Source organism: Kogia breviceps, chromosome 11 (assembly GCF_026419965.1).
Source record: "Kogia breviceps isolate mKogBre1 chromosome 11, mKogBre1 haplotype 1, whole genome shotgun sequence".
Classification (NCBI taxonomy): Eukaryota; Metazoa; Chordata; class Mammalia; order Artiodactyla; family Physeteridae; genus Kogia; species Kogia breviceps.
Genome location: NC_081320.1, coordinates 79,656,704 through 79,672,695, shown reverse-complemented (window position 1 = coordinate 79,672,695; position 15,992 = coordinate 79,656,704). Strand labels below are relative to the sequence as shown.

Genomic DNA, 15,992 nt, shown 5'->3' with positions numbered 1-15,992 from the left:
GTGAAAATCTCAAAGAGTTATATCAGGGATGGGAATTATGGGATAAGTTGCATTCTGTGTGGCCCAGAATCTGGGAACATAAAGTGAAGTGTTTTGGTGAGAGATTAAAAAAAATAGGTATAAGCTGGTCACATTTGGAAGACAGGGAGGTAAGAGAGGGTCCCCTACAGTTTATACGAGTTAATACAAGAGATCGGGGTATTAAAATACAGTTTTACAAATCATTGTTCCAAGTTAGGCGTTTATTCATAGTGGTTAAAGACTGTGTCGTTATTAGTGCTATTTTTCAGGCATGTATGAGTGAAACTGGCTTTTTGTAGGCTGACCTGAAAACCTGATCACTTATGTATCATATAATTTCTGTGAGAAAATGCATTGTGAATTCCAAACAGCTGACTTACTGCAAGGTTTTGGCATGCTACCTGCTCATAATTTGGGACTCTTGGCTCTGTCCTTTTTTTTTTTTTTTTTGCGGTACGCGGGCCTCTCACTGTTGTGGTCTCTCCCGTTGCGGAGCACAGGCTCCGGACGCGCAGGCTCAGCGGCCATGGCTCACCGGCCCAGCCGCTCCCGGCATGTGGGATCTTCCCGGACCGGGGCACGAACCCGCGTCCCCTGCATCGGCAGGCGGACTCTCAACCACTGTGCCACCAGGGAAGCCCTCTGTCCATATTTTGATAGAATTCCCACCTTGGGGCATTTCTAATCGGTGAACCAAAATTTTATTTGACTATAAATTAGATAAACCTCTGTGGCATAGAGATATGTATGAAAATATATTACTTTAACCCCAAACATCTTAATCTTATTGAACGCCATAAGTTAAGGAAAATTACATTCATTTAAAAAGTTTATAATGAAGTAACTTTGGTAATTAGAAACTACAATAATATTTGGCAATGCAAAGTGATGGAAAGTAGTGGATTTAGGATATATTTTGGAAATAACAGTTGACAGGCTATTGCTAATTTTATTGGATTTGGGGGGTTAGGGAAAGGAAAGAATGAAAGATGACTCCTAGGTTTCTTGGTAGAGAATCTTGGTGGTTGCTGATGCCATTTACAGAGATGGAGAAAAACAAGGGCTGAGTGGTGAGGAGAGGAAAGGGGAAGAAAAATCATGACATTTATTCGGACTGTGTTCAGTTTGATATAACTGTTAGACACTCAAGTGTCAGGTAATCGGCTGCATCTGTGAGTTGAGCTCAGAGGAGAGGATTGTGTTGGAGATATATTTTGGAAAGGTCAGCATGAGGATATTGTAGAGGAAGTGGGGAGGAGGAAAAGGATAGAGAGAAGACAACCAATATCTGAGTGATAGGAAGCCCCAGCATTTCGAGGTCTAGTAGAGGAGGAGGAGCCACAAGGAGACCCCGAGACAGGGAGCAGTGAGGTCAGAAGAAAACCCAGAAAAGTGGTGTCACAAAAGCCAAGAGAGGCAAGCATTTCAAGGAGGAAGTGGCCATTCGTGTGGAACGCTGCCAAGAGGTGGAGTAAAGTGAGGACAGAGGAGTGGCCATTGGATTTGGCAGTTTGAAAATAGACTTTTTTGCTGACGTGGTTTCAGTGGAGTGTTAGAGGCAACAAGCCAGACTGTAGTTGACTGAAGAGGGAGTGGGAAGTGAGGGACTGTGTGTCATTATGATGCATTTCTCTATTGGGCAGATGTTCACTTAATGTTCAAAACCCATTCAGTAAGCTTGGAGGTTTGCATTATCCATAAATGGCTGTAGGAAGTTAGCATTGGCCTTTGCCTCCCAGTAATTTTTCTTTGGTTAGCATTTGATTGTTAATTTAAAAGCTTCTGAATTTCATAGGTGGCTTCCATTTTAGAGTAAAATTGGATGTTCAATCTGTGTTAACTTATAGAGTTAATATTATATTAAGTTAAAACTTAAGAGTATTTACCTTTTCAGGAAAGTAATTATAAGCCTTGAAAATTATGCCAGGACTATTTCATCTTGAAACACTTAGAAATTCATTTTGGTTTTTTGTAATTACAGTGTTTCAGTAAGCAACATCTAAACGGGGATTGCATTTGGCAGTTATGTACATGTTCTTGTTCTAAACTAAGCACAGTTTCTGTGGTTTAGATTTTTCCTTTATAAATAGAATTTTAATCAGCGTAGCTTAAATTTTTTCCAGACATGTTATAATTAGCACTGGCTACGACTTAACCCTAAAATGTGCGTAATAAATTTAATAATATTTTATAAGTACTCCTGCTATTAAATGAAAGTAAACAGGAATTATTTGAATATTTAGAAAATTCTCTGGTTTATGTTTTTCTGTTACAGTGTGGAAAGCAAATATGGCTACTTAAAAAGAAGTTGATACATTACCTGCTTGGTCTATCACTGGGAATGATGTTACTTACATTTTGGAGTCAAATTATATTTGGGGGTCACATGGTCTTGTATACCATGATAGCTCATTCATATATTCTTCTGAGTATAGTATGTATTAATGCAGTTACTGGCAAAAAAAGTATTATTGTAGGATGTACTTGCCAAGTGTGATTGGTCTGCCAGTTCAGGCCCACTGCACTGACCGACACATGGACCTCTTAAAAATTCTAACGACAAGCAATTTGGTTTATAGGAAATTGTTTGGAGAGCTGTTAAGAAGCACATCTGGGTCTCAGTTTTTAATTTCCTAGGTTATCACAAACAAGTCTGAAAAAATGATACTGCTAAGAGGACTTAGGAGACATGATGACTTAAATGTAATATGGTATCCTGGAATGGAAGGACATTAGATAAACACTAAGGAAATTTAAATATAGACTGTAGTTACTAAAAATGTGTCAATATTGGTTTATTAACTGTGACAAATGTACTATACCAATGTAAGATGTTAATACTAGGGGAAACTGGGTGTGGGGTATATGGTAATTCTACACTGTCAACACAGTTTTTCTGTAAATTTATGATGCATGGGCTTAGTTGCCCTGCAGTATGTGGAATCTTAGTTCCCTGACCAGGGATTGAACCCGCATCCCCTGCATTGGAAGGCAGATTCGTAACCACTGGGCCGCCAGGGAAGTCCCGTACATCTCATTTTTGACCTAATATATATTACTCTGCTTCTTCTTGATGATCCATCATATTCTCTATAGCAGGCCCGTGTGACTCCTTAATTGGTTTAAAAACTCAAATACGGCTTCCAAGTTTGCAGATTAATTAAGGCTAATCAAGAGAAAGTGCTAAAGGTTCTGCAGAGATTTCCCAAAAGTAATTCTAAAAATATAGGCACTGACAGCATGTTGGAGTAAGTAGTGTCGCTTCCCAAGCCAGTCTTTTTGAAGTGTACACATCTCATTTGGAAATAATGACTCTAGTATTTCTTTTTAATTTGAGTTACTTTATGGGACTTCCCATTTTAAATTTCTATAACTCTTGGCTTTCCCATTAACCAATATTATTGTCATTTTAAGGTAGTAGCATTAGAGGAGTATTGTAGGCAAGAGCTGTGTTTTGCAGAATAAAATCCTTAGTGCAGATCTAGTGTCTGTTTCTTTGTCCATAGCTTAGGGGAAAGCTACAGCTTTTCCATACATGTAACAAATCATAGCCATCATATTTTAATATGACTCACACTGGTATGATCAATATGTATAAGTATGTGAATGTTTGTCTAAGTGTGTAACATGTAGTAACATATCTACCAGACATTTTTTTTAAAGTGATTTCATTTTAAAATAATTAAATTGAACAGTTTATCAAATACTGTTTCATTTTTCCAAATATGTGGTAAATTGAGTTTCAGTGAGCTGAAACTCTTTATTTGTATAAATAACTTTTCAGATCTTTTATCATGGTGATGGTGTGTGTGTGTTAAAAAAAGCAGTAACTCTCAGTTAAGCAGAAAATTTTTTAGAACCTGACTAATTAAATTATCCAAACATTACCAGACTGCTAAAATAGTTTTTGATAATTCCACTTTAGGCAGATCTTTCACCAATGAATACTTGAACATTTTCCATGGAAAGCATTATGATAAGAGATACGTACTACTATTGGCAACTATTAACTTTAGAAATTATCAGCAGATGTTTTCCTCGCATGGTTGACTTGGTCACCCCTGAGCTGAATAATTCTAAACTGCCTGGAAAGATGCATGGCTAACATTTACATGGTGTCTGGAACTTATTGAAACATACATCAGGTTTCCAATAAGCAGAATTTGCACCATTTTTACTTCTCTGACAGCTTTTTTCTCTCTGTTTTTAAGAAGGCATGCTGTGTTGTGTCATCATTTCAAGCCTTGCCATTAGTGGTATATAGGAGAAAAGGTAGAAAAAGTGATTTTTATAGAGCTTTGGTTCTTTTAGAGCCTTGGAATTAGCTTTCTGTCTTTGATAAGCACATACTTCCATTGGTTATAAGGAGTTCCTAAGTGTTCATTTTCTTTAGTGTTTAAATTTAACACTGCTTTATTCCAAATAAAATTCTTACTTTTATCTCAGAGTTGAATGATGGACGTTTGAATTTCTCTAGTGAAAAGAGCATTTTACTTTTTATTGCTATTTTTAATGGTAACTAACATTTCCCACTCTAACTCAACCCATAGTAAATAATTAGAAAGTTAGTATATTATGCCATTTTTAGATTTAAGGTAGTTATTTTAGGAGAGAAAGTTTTGGGTTAATTCTATAGCAGATTGTTTTTTAGTTTGCTAATTTACTGCTTTCTTAAACTCCCTTTTTGAGTTTAATATTTATCTTATATGTTATATGTTTATATAACAGTTTGAAATTCAGTCCAGAAGAGTCAACTATTTTTTTTTCAATCTTTAGGGCATTGTATTTTGAGTATAGTTTATAAATGTAACACATTTTGCTCACTCTTAGGTAACTCTTGTTTTTAATATTTAAATTCTAATGACTAGAACTAATAAATTGTTTTAATTTCCAAAGCAATACAGGTTTGTTAGAAAATATTAAATAATTAAAATTATATAATAAATTGGAAAGTGACAGTAAATCCCCATTGCCTACAGGACATAGACTGAATCTTATAGTGAGGAAAGGGCATTATCTTAGAAAGAACTGTTGATAGCTTTAATTGCTATGTTGAAAATTAAACAATGAAATTTTAATTTTATGATATCACATTGTATGTAAGTCATAGGAAATTGAATTACAAGTATATAATAATAAAATTAATTTAGCATTATTACCAAGTTATCAGCTTGTACTTATTTTTCTCACTTCATCGTAGAGTGGTAGAAATTTTGGTATATATTGGGATTGGTCTTTAGTTTACATTTGGGAACCATTGACCTAGCCAACCTCATCTTCTCTCACTGCTTTTCAGAATACAGCCAGACTTGTCCTCTCTCTTGGTGTACTGCTTAGTTATGACTTGCTTGTTTTTGTTCATGTGGTTCCTTCATTCTTGGTTACATTCCACTTATCCTTCAGGGTTCATTTCAAATCCTACATGTGGCAGAGACTACTAGCTGTGTACCAAAATTTGTTCTTCTCCTACCTGAGCCTGGACCTACCTCTTGTTTTTCATGTGACTACATTCTAGCCACTGAATGTGAGTAGAAATGATACACTACAGCTCTCCATGTTTTTTTCTCTTCTGCGGGCCAGACACATACCATAAGGTGGGACTAGGGGGATGCCGAGCCGCAATGGAAGCAACTTGGATCCCTGAGTAACTGTATGGAGAAGAGTTATGCACCAACCCGAACTTTCCCCTGTTACCCCGCTACTATTACATATGCAAGAAATAAACTACATGTTAAGCCATTACATGTCTGGTTCTGTCTGTTACCTCAGTTTCATCTATAATAACACTACTTCCTCCAGGAGGCAGTTTCTGACTATTCCAGTTCACTTGGATTACCATTTTTTTCTCCCCCAGTTCTTTGGTATTTATTAGGTATTTGCTAATCTTCAAAATAAAGCATAGATATTGCATCTGCAATGGTGCTAAATTTAGTTAACTTCTTTTATTTTAGTTTTCTCTGCTTAGACTTTCATTCTAAAGGAGAAAAATATAAAAATCCTGTAATTTAATAAATTAGAACAAAGATCTCACAAGCTAGTGAAATTTGTAGTAGTGAAGTCACTTCCTTTTCTCTCTTCTCCCTCCCCCTTTCCCTTCTACAAACATGAAACATTTACAACAGTGTCCTGTTCTAGGCTCTGGGGGTACAGCAGTAAATAGATAAAAATTGTGCCTTCTTGGAGTTTACAGACAATCAACATGTAAAACATTTAGAATGCTAAATGTGATCAGTATCTGGGGGGGAAAAAAGTGTGTTTGTCGGGGGGCGGTGAGGGTGGGGGTGACAGGTGATATGATGCCTGGAGTGTGTGCTGCGTGGGGTGGTGTAACACGTGTAAGTTGGGTGGTTAGGGAAGGCCTCTCTGCGAAAGTGACCTTTGGGCTGTGACCTGAACCAGGTGAGTAGAAACCATGTGGCTAACTGGAAAAAGAGCTATTAAATAGAGAAGACCACAAGTGCTCTTCAGCCTGAGGTGAGAGTAATGAAAATGTTCCAAAATCAATTGTGGTGCTTGTCACACTACTCTGTGAATATACTAAAAACCACTGAAAAGCACACTTTACATGTGTGAATTTTATGGTCTCTGAATTATATCCCAGTAAAGCTGTTGAAAACCATCAAGCTTTAGAGATTTTCAGCTTCACCCCAGGGAAATCCCTTTTCTTCTCTTCTCTCTTTAGAAATGTTCAGGTTTGTAGTAGTTGTCATTGCTGTGAATCACATGAATTATGTTCCAGTTAGACCAGATACTGGGAAACACAGTAATCATTATGAATATTAGTGAATTCATATCAGGTTACTTTGGCTGTAAATTAAAAATAATTCCAACACTAAAATCCTGTTATGTATATGCATTCTTCACAGCTTGCTGCTAAAGTAACAGCAGCAGATTATTACGCATTTATAACTTGGGAGAGGAAAGGTGACGCTGGCTTCATGCTCAGTAATGACTGATTTGGGATGGAGAGTACGCTGGCTTTGCAGCCACATCCCTCACCAACATGGCAGTTGCCTGAGAGCGTTGCCCTTAGATCACGCTTGCTTCTTGTTTCCTTTTAATGGTTGATATTCAAAACATGTTGGCTGTCTTAGGCTGCCTCCCTGGATCTTGCTCTTTCAGATTCTGGCTCTGAGATACTACCTTCCATATTTTTCTCTGGAAGTAATTTTTAGCACTCAATAAGTGTTTCCTTTGTACCACAAGTCCACCTAGATCCCACCTACCTAGGCAGCATGGATTTAGATCCGTCTTCCTAGATACTTAAAATTTTAGAGCTAGGTAGAATCTAGAGTTCAGAGTTATATAAGTAATCTCTGCAAAGCTTGTGTTAGATTCTCAGTAATCCTGAATTCCATCACGTGTCTTTTTCCAGTACCATTACTATATTTCCATAAGGAATAAATAAGGCTCATAAAGGCAGCTTCCCTTTGACTCTAAGGAGATTCTTTAGACTCTATTACAGTGTTTAAAGGTATTGACTCCAGATTTGTATTTTATTAAATAAAGCATCAGATCATTTTGTCTCAATATGTAGTTACTCTTTGTCACAGGACCCGTTTTCTCTTGTACTGGAAGTTATCAAATGACTTCATTGTAGTTTGGAGTTGAACAGTTTACTTCCACTGTGATTCTGGGCCTGGCTCTGCCACTGGCTCACTCTGTGACTTTGGCAAGTAGCTTAATCTGATTAAAGACAGATTTTGTATTTCAGAGGTAGATTTTATAAGCAGGATTTTTCCCCTCCAAGAGAATGGATTTTATGCAGAGATTACAACTCAAAAGGTATGAGTAAAAGAAAAGACAATGTAATGTTACCTTTTTTACTTTCCTAGACCTCATGGGAAGGAAAGAAAGGGGTTTCCACTCCATGAAGAAGTGGAGCTTCACAACTTCTTACTACACAGGCAAGATGCAGTGGGGAAGGAACCCAGCTCTGTGTCATGTGGTCAAGGAAGAAAGGGTGATTCTGCCTGCAGGTCTTTTGTAAGACAGGTCAGGGAGTGCACTGTGGCCTCGGCCTGGCCTGAAGAGAGCCAGTCAGGGCTCTGAGGGCTGCTTGTGTGCAGGAAACCTGCTGTTACTCTTAGAACATTAGAGAAAGTTGGTCACACTCTTACCTTTCAGATGAAGCATTTGTATCTTAATTCAAACAGGTGCATCTTAATCTAGCTACATCAACCTGCTTAGTAAAATAAATATTTACTAAGTATGTGCTATGCACCAATTGCTGCTCCAACCACTTTCCATGTATTAACTCATCAAATTTTCACAACAGCTCCTTTACCTGCTATTGACCTGACTTGGTACTGCTATTACCCCTATTTTTAAAATCGAGGAAGTTACAGGTTGGAATTTCACAATTATTAAGTGGCAGAGCTGGGATTCAAACCCATAGCCTGTCTGAGCACAACTTCAGTTTGATTAGGGACAAGCCTGACGTTAAAAGGAGTAAGTTTCATTGTAGAGGTCTAGGACTCAAAAAGGAGACTTTCCTGGGAGCCCCTACAGATAGCAGTGAATTACTTCTCTGAGTTTCTTTATCTGTAAAATAAAGAGTTTTAAGAAATTAGGTCTTTGAAGTGCTTCCTGTTGGAGAAGTCTTAAGATTTTGAACAAACAAATTATAATACCTAAATACTTCTTTTCAGTAAATTTAGTACAGCATTAAGATTTTATTATAGATTTAATCTTACCTTGTAGTCATCAATATGTAGTATATACTAAACGCATGGCATTGGGCATTTGCCATGTGTCTAGTGTGAATTGAGATGTGCTGTAGTGTTAAAATACACAGTAGATATCACAAATTTATTATGAAAAAATGCATGTAAAGTATCTTATTAGTAATCTGTTTAAATTCGATTACATATTGAAATAGTATTTTATATAAGGTTAAATCTATTAAAATCAATTTTATCTATTTTTCTTTATTTTTTAATGTGGCTGCTAGAAGATTTCAAATTACATATGTGGCTCATATTATATTTCTATTGGACAGTACTGTTGTAGAGAGTCCTAAGTGAGAAGAAGATGGTATTTTTCCTATGGGTAGGAAACTAATTTAGTGAAGTAGCAGGAAAACTATACGTATCTGGTAAATCAAAGTGCATCAATGTTGTCCCCTACTTGGCCTTGGATGAATAATATGTATTTGTTATAATAACTTGAATATGTTTGATAAAATAAATTAATTGAAAGAATAGATATATTTGTACCATGTATAAGTGAGTAGTATATTTATAGAGCACTTATCATATACCAGGCACTCATCTAAGCACTTTACATATATTTTTAACTATCTTAATACTAATAGGAATAACACTATTAGGCAGGTACTGAAGGGGGTGCAGTAAGGTTAAGCTGAGGCCACATAGTATAGTGAGTAATAGAGTTCCAGTGTATACAATTTGGTTTCAGAGCCTACACTCTTAACTATTCTTTTGTATTGTCTCTTAAAACTACATGGCCTTACGACTTGTTATATTTTTGAATTTTATGATTTAGTATGGTAGTATGTGCATGGATATAACCCATGGGATTTTTTTTTTTAAAGCTTGGCAGGTGTCCTTAGTGTTGGCTTGTATTTATATTTTATTTGTAGATTTATTTTTAACTTCCTAAGAGTGAATAACTTTTGTTTAGCTTCCACTTGAAAGGCTGGTTGTTAATGCCTTAATTTTAGCCTGTTAACTGCATTGGTGGTATTATTCCATAAATTTTGTATATTATAAAAGTTCTGCCTGGACTTTCAGCGAGAAATGTATATGACCAAATGATAACCAGTGAACTTTATAATTTAAATGAGTGGTATCATTAGGAAATACAGGAATTTGCCATTGGGTTTTCTCTGCTTAGAAGCTATCATTTAGGCATTTAGCCTTAGGAAAGATAACACGTTTTAAATGTTTTCATTCTCAATGGGAAACTAATACTGTGTCTAGGTTGAGCATACATTAGATATTTATATCACATGTATCACATAAATATATTTAAGTACAATTCTAAAATTAAAAAAATTTTTTTTTTTCTGGCTACCAAATAGGTGTGAGATGCTGTAGATCAGTGGTCCCCAACCTTTTTGCCATCAGGGACCAGTTTCTTGGAAGACAGTCTTTCCATGGATCGGTGGGGGCGGGGGGGAGATGGTTTCAGGTTGATTCAAGCATGTTACATTTATTGTGCACTTTATTTCTATTATTATTACATTGTAATGTATAAATTATACAACTCACCATAATGCAGAATTAGTGGGAGCCCTGAGCTTGTTTTCACTTGCCACTCACTGATAGGGTTTTTTTGTTGTTGTTGTTGTTATTTATCTATTTATTTATTTAATTTTGGCTGTGCATGGGCTTTGCTTAGTTGCGGTGAGCAGGGGCTACTCTTCGTTGCGGTATGCAGGCTTCTCATTGTTTTTTGGTTTTTTAAAAAATGTCTATTTATTTATTTATTTACTTACTTACTTATTTACTTATTTATTTATTTATTTATTTATTTATTTATTGGCTGCCTTGGGTCTTCATTGCAGTGTGCAGGCCTCTCATTGCGGTGGCTTCTCTTGTTGCAGAGCATGGGCTCTAGGCACGCAGGCTCAGTAGTTGTGGTGCATGGGCTCAGTTGCTTTGCGGCATGTGGGATATTCCCAGACCAGGGCTCGAACCTGTGTCCCCTGCATTGGCAGGCAGATTCTTAACCACTGCGCCACCAGGGAAGCCCCACTGATAGGGTTTTGATATGAGTCTGCAAGCAATTAATATATTATGGTCTCTGTGCAGTCAAACCTCTCTGCTAATGGTACTCTGTATTTGCAGCCACTACCCAGCGCTAGCATCACCGCCTCAGCTCCACCTCAGATCATCAGGCATTAGATTCGCATAAGAAGTGCACAACCTAGATCCCTTGCATGTGCCCTTCACAGTAGGGTTCGTGCTCCTATGAGAATCTAATGCTGCTGCTGATCTGACAGGAGGTGGAGCTCAGGCAGTAATGCAAGTGATGGGGAGCAGCTGTAAATACAGATGAAGTTTCACTTGCTGGCCCACTGCTCACCTCCTGCTGTGTGGCCTGGTTTCTAACAGGCCACGGTACTGGTCCGTGGCCTGGGGGTTGGGGACCCCTGCTGTAGATGATATAAGAATAGATGTCACAGATCTCTGTCCTATAGAAATAAGACACACATGAAAAAATGAAATAAATACCAGTTCAGTACAATAACACTGTGTACATCATGAATGGACAAATAAGTCTTATAGGAATTCTGAGAAAAGGAGGAAACTTTTCAACTAGTAGTTTGGGAAGGGTTAATGGGAGAGGAGAGAACTGAGCTGGTCTTATAGGATAGGTTGAATTTCCTTAAGTGGAGTGAAGCGGGTATGTGAACAAAAGCTTAGACATGAGGAGGGACACATTGAGCTTAGGGAACAGGAGAATTCAGCCATGGCTAGAGTAGAGTGTTAGGAAGATGAAGATTTAGAGAAATTTTCAAAAATTAATTTGGGCCAGACTGCAGAAGACCTTGAATTCCAGGAGTAGGAATTTGGATTTCTTAAGAAGTTTGGAATTGAGGGGAGAAAAAATGCTTTGGGTATATGATCCTTAATTCTTGAGTTACTGCTTGTGTGATGGACATCACCTAATAAGTTATATTTTTGACTTAAAATGCTAGATATTTTTAGTTGTTGGGAACAAGAAATACCGAAGAGCTTGCTTTCTTGGTTTGTTAGTCAAATCCAGTGCTTAAAATTAGCTTGTTAGCATCACCTCAGACTTCCTGGTTGGAAGAATTTTGTATCACAGAGCAAATACTTGACAGTTGTCTATTTTTAGAGATGGCAAATCAGGATTTTGCACTGATGGTTAATTTTGTTTATAAATTTCCACCTACTGTAAATTTATGCCCTTATTTACAGGCACACTAAAACTCACTCTTGTTTTAAAACTCTGGCTTACCTTGGCCCCACTATCCCATTAGCCCAGCAGCTGTGGGCTGCACTGTTTAACCTGCTGAACTCCATGCTCTTTCTTTATAAAATTGGAAAACTGTCTCTCTCCCAGGGGTGGGGAGGTTGTTCAGTGAGATAAGACAGTTTAAAGAGAATGCCGTAATGTTTGGCACATTATGGAACTACATATTGAGTAAATTTTCTCTCCCTCCTTTCTGACTTTGGAATGGTTGTGAATAGAGGCTTATTGTTTCTTAATTTAAATATAGACTCATGTAACAAAACCTATAAAGAAGTTTGGAAGGCAGTTACTTTTGTGAAGTCTAACTTCGTTGTATAATAACTTGAAATATGCCAAGAGAACTTACAATTTAAAGAAGATAAATTTGCAGTTGTTTAATTAGAATCTCCATAAAAAGTCAGAACTATTAAAGAACTAAAGTGTTTCTCCCAGGTTATTTCATGAGCTGAAAGCATACTCAGACTGTGGCATTGAAAGGAAATGAAGTCCAGGAGAAATATTCTGAATCAACTGTTTTCTGCATCATGTTATTAAGGAAATGCAGTTAAACTTTTTTCTAACTTGACTTTTTTTTTCTTTCGTTGTTCATCTATGAGTGTTTATGTATAGATTTGTGTAACTCCCACCACAATCAGGAAGCAGAATAGTTCCATCACTCCTCAAAACTCCCCTGTGCTATCTGTTTCTTTAGGGTCACATTCTCTCCCTAACCCCTGGTAACCACTGGTTACCAGAGCTCTTCTCTGGTTCTGTTTTACATATGAGACTTCTTGGTGAGATTTTTGAATGAAGGATTCAAAAAGTTTGCAAACTGGTGGACTAAATTATCTCTAAAGCCCCTTTCAATTTTGACTTTCCGTGATAGGTGATCTTATAGACAGTGTGGTTTTTAAATTGAACTTTCAGAGATGTCTTTCATAATATTTTATGCATTATACTGTAACTGTGCCCTTAGTGTAGAGAGCCAAACTCTTGATAGCAGTTGTTTGCAGCAAAGTAAGGGTTTATTGCAGGGTGCCAAGCAAAGGGAATGGGAGACAAGTCTCAGATCCACTCCCTCGTGGTCTTTGAGTTAGGGATGTTTTAATGGGGACAAACAAAGAAACTGGGATTAATCATCATCTTGTGACATTTCTGTGACATTTCTTAAGTGTGGTTTTGGGGGTCAGGATGTCTCTGATGTACGAATCTCTGGCCAGGTGTTCTCATCTGTAGAAACAACCTGAGTGTACATTAATGATGATACCTACAACAGCCATTTTAGTACATTAATGGTGTTATCGACAACAGCAGTCTTAGTCATCTAACTCTGGGTGATTAGTGTTCAGTTAGCACAGGATTGAGGTCAGGGGGAACAAGAAAGGGATTGAGGTCACGGGAGATAAGCAAGTGAATACAATTTTGGATAGAGAGATTAATCATAAACTTGTTAGGGAAACTTAGTTTTAGGGGGGCTTGGTTTCAATACTATTCTGAAAACTACCTCCTCTTGTCTATCAAATAGAGTAGTTACATTTGTAAGCTCTGTAAATAACTTTTAAAGTCCTATAAATATCAGTTGCCATTCTTAAGTCTCCATGAGCTTTTGTTACCAAATGAAATATTTTTATTGGCATTCTTACTAATTTCTCCACCTATGTTTTTATTTACTAATGGTAAGAACATGCTACATGAAACACTTTAAAATACATGGAAAGAGTTCTAGGATTATTTTCCATCCCTTATTTATTTTGATTTTTGTAAGTTTAGGAGGAATAAAGGTCACAGAAGTGAAGTTTTAATAGCAAAGCAGATATTCCAGATATTAACGCTGTTATTATTTGCATAAAATACACTTTTACACATGAACCAAAACTCAGTCATTGTCTTTCAGAATAAGTCAGAAAAAAATATTTTGTACGTTTCTAGCATTCACCCAGAATTCCATGATGTTTATGAATAAAAGCAGTTAATGGATTTCAGTCTGAAATACTTCGAATCAAAAATTATTTGATTTTGGGCTTCCCTGGTGGCGCAGTGGTTGAGAGTCCGCCTGCCGATGCAGGGGACGAGAGTTCATGCCCCGGTCCGGGAGGATCCCGCATGCCGCGGAGCGGCTGGGCCCGTGAGCCGTGGCCGCTGAGCCTGCGCGTCCGGAGCCTGTGCTCCGCAGCGGCAGAAGCCGCAGCAGTGAGAGGCCCGCGTACCGCAAAAAAAAAAAATTATTTGATTTCATTCATATTGTGAGATATTAAATAAAAACAACATTTCAGATATTTGTAAGACAAGGCCTACTACAGATAAATATAAATAAAATAATTGTGGTCTGTAATATTTTTGCCTTTGCCTACAACACTTGGTTGGTTTTTCTGACTTCTTGAAGTTTTTTTCTAGAATAGTGGCTATATATGATTTATCCTTGGTTCTATCTCCTTGTCTAGATACTTGTGTTTCATGAAAGAAAATTACGTAGTGTAGTTTCTTAAGAGTTAATGTCTCTAGGATTCCTTGTAACAGAAGACCATTTTAGGCTGTGGTTCAACTATTTCTCTAAATCAGTAGTGTCTAACTTTCTTTGAGTTACAAACCCCTCTGATAAAAGTTAGGGATTCTCTCCACAGGGGAAAAATATGTATATATAGATATGTATATTATATATATACATATATTTATAAATAGCCTACAATTTTAGGGGGTTTATGAACCCTTGAATACATTCTGTGAACCTTCTGTGGGTAAACTACCCTTTGCTGTGTGAAGAATAGATGGTAAATATTTTCTTCATTTGCTTTTATCTATTATAAGAAAAAATACTATGAGTGATAGTTGACTTTATTTTATTTGACAAAATGGTGGCATTTTCACTCAGTTTGTATTAATCTGTAGCTTAGAAGTCTTTTATTAAAGGTAATGACATAATTATAGATTTTAGAAATAATGTAAATCAAGTTGTTTTGTTTTGTGTTATGAAACAGGGAGAAAAACATTGTATTCCTTGTCCAGTCAAATCACTTGATAGATGTTCCCCTGTAACAGTGGTATTTTATGGCTTCCAGTCAATACCAGTAACTTATATTAGAAAAAAACCCCAAAACTATTGATTTAGAATATCAGCTCTTTCATATATGGAAAACATGGGGCCAGTGTCTTTAATATTGTATAATTCACATTTTATACTTTTCATTGGTGGTTAACTCTACCTTCAATGTTTTGTTTGTGAGGCACCCTATCCAGTCCCTTAATATAAGAAATTCTGGCTCTTGATTTTTCCCTTTGAAATAAATGTTGAGATTTTTAAAAAAATTATGTAAAAGTAATACTCTTTGTCCACAATTTGGAGAAAAATCAACCATAGTTTCATTATGCAGGGACAGTCATTGGTAACATTTTGATGTATTTCTGTCTGGTCTTTTTTCTGTTCTGTGATTTCATTCTGTCTGCATTTTGGTCCCCTTTGTTCTCTGGCTTCACTTGTATATACTCTTGTTTCTAATTTCTGAGGTGGCAGTTATCCTCACAATTTCTCTTTTCCTTCAGCATTCATGAGCTCCAGGGTAGAGTTGGTTAGAGCTATTCATGTCTTGGTAATGTCCCAGCTAATTAACTGTTTTATTTTGAGATATAATTCACATACCATACAATTCAGAACTTTTTTTTTTTTAACCCCAAAACGCACTTCATACTCATTAGCAGTCACCCTGTCCACCTGCCTTGAGCCCCAAAGAACCACTAATTTACTTTCTGTCTCTATAGTTTTGCCTATTCTGGACACATAAATGAAATCATAGACTGTGGACTTTTGTGACTGGCTTCTTTCACCTAGCATGAGTTTTCAAAGTCCATCTGTGTTGTAGCATGTATCAAATACTTCATTCCTTTGTTTGTTGAATGATATCCACTGATGTTTATACAACGCTTTTGTTTATCCATTTATCAAATGAAGGAGATTTGGGTAGTTTCCACTTTTTGACTGTTATGAATTGTGCTTCTGTGAACATTCCTGTATGTTTCTGTGTGGACATATA

General features: G+C 36.8%; 1 protein-coding gene across 10 annotated transcripts in view; it reads left to right on the top strand.

Annotated features, from left to right (window-relative positions):
- Positions 1–15,992, top strand: part of LCLAT1 (lysocardiolipin acyltransferase 1) — a 201,947-nt gene that overhangs the window by 32,022 nt on the left and 153,933 nt on the right. For 2 of the 10 annotated variants that reach the window (XM_067007869.1, XM_067007871.1), the window contains exon 2: positions 5,425–5,545. The exons of the other annotated variants lie outside the window; for them this stretch is intronic. The gene's annotated coding sequence lies outside the window, so the exon portion shown is untranslated. The remainder of the gene's footprint in view (positions 1–5,424; positions 5,546–15,992) is intronic. 10 annotated transcript variants of the gene reach the window in all.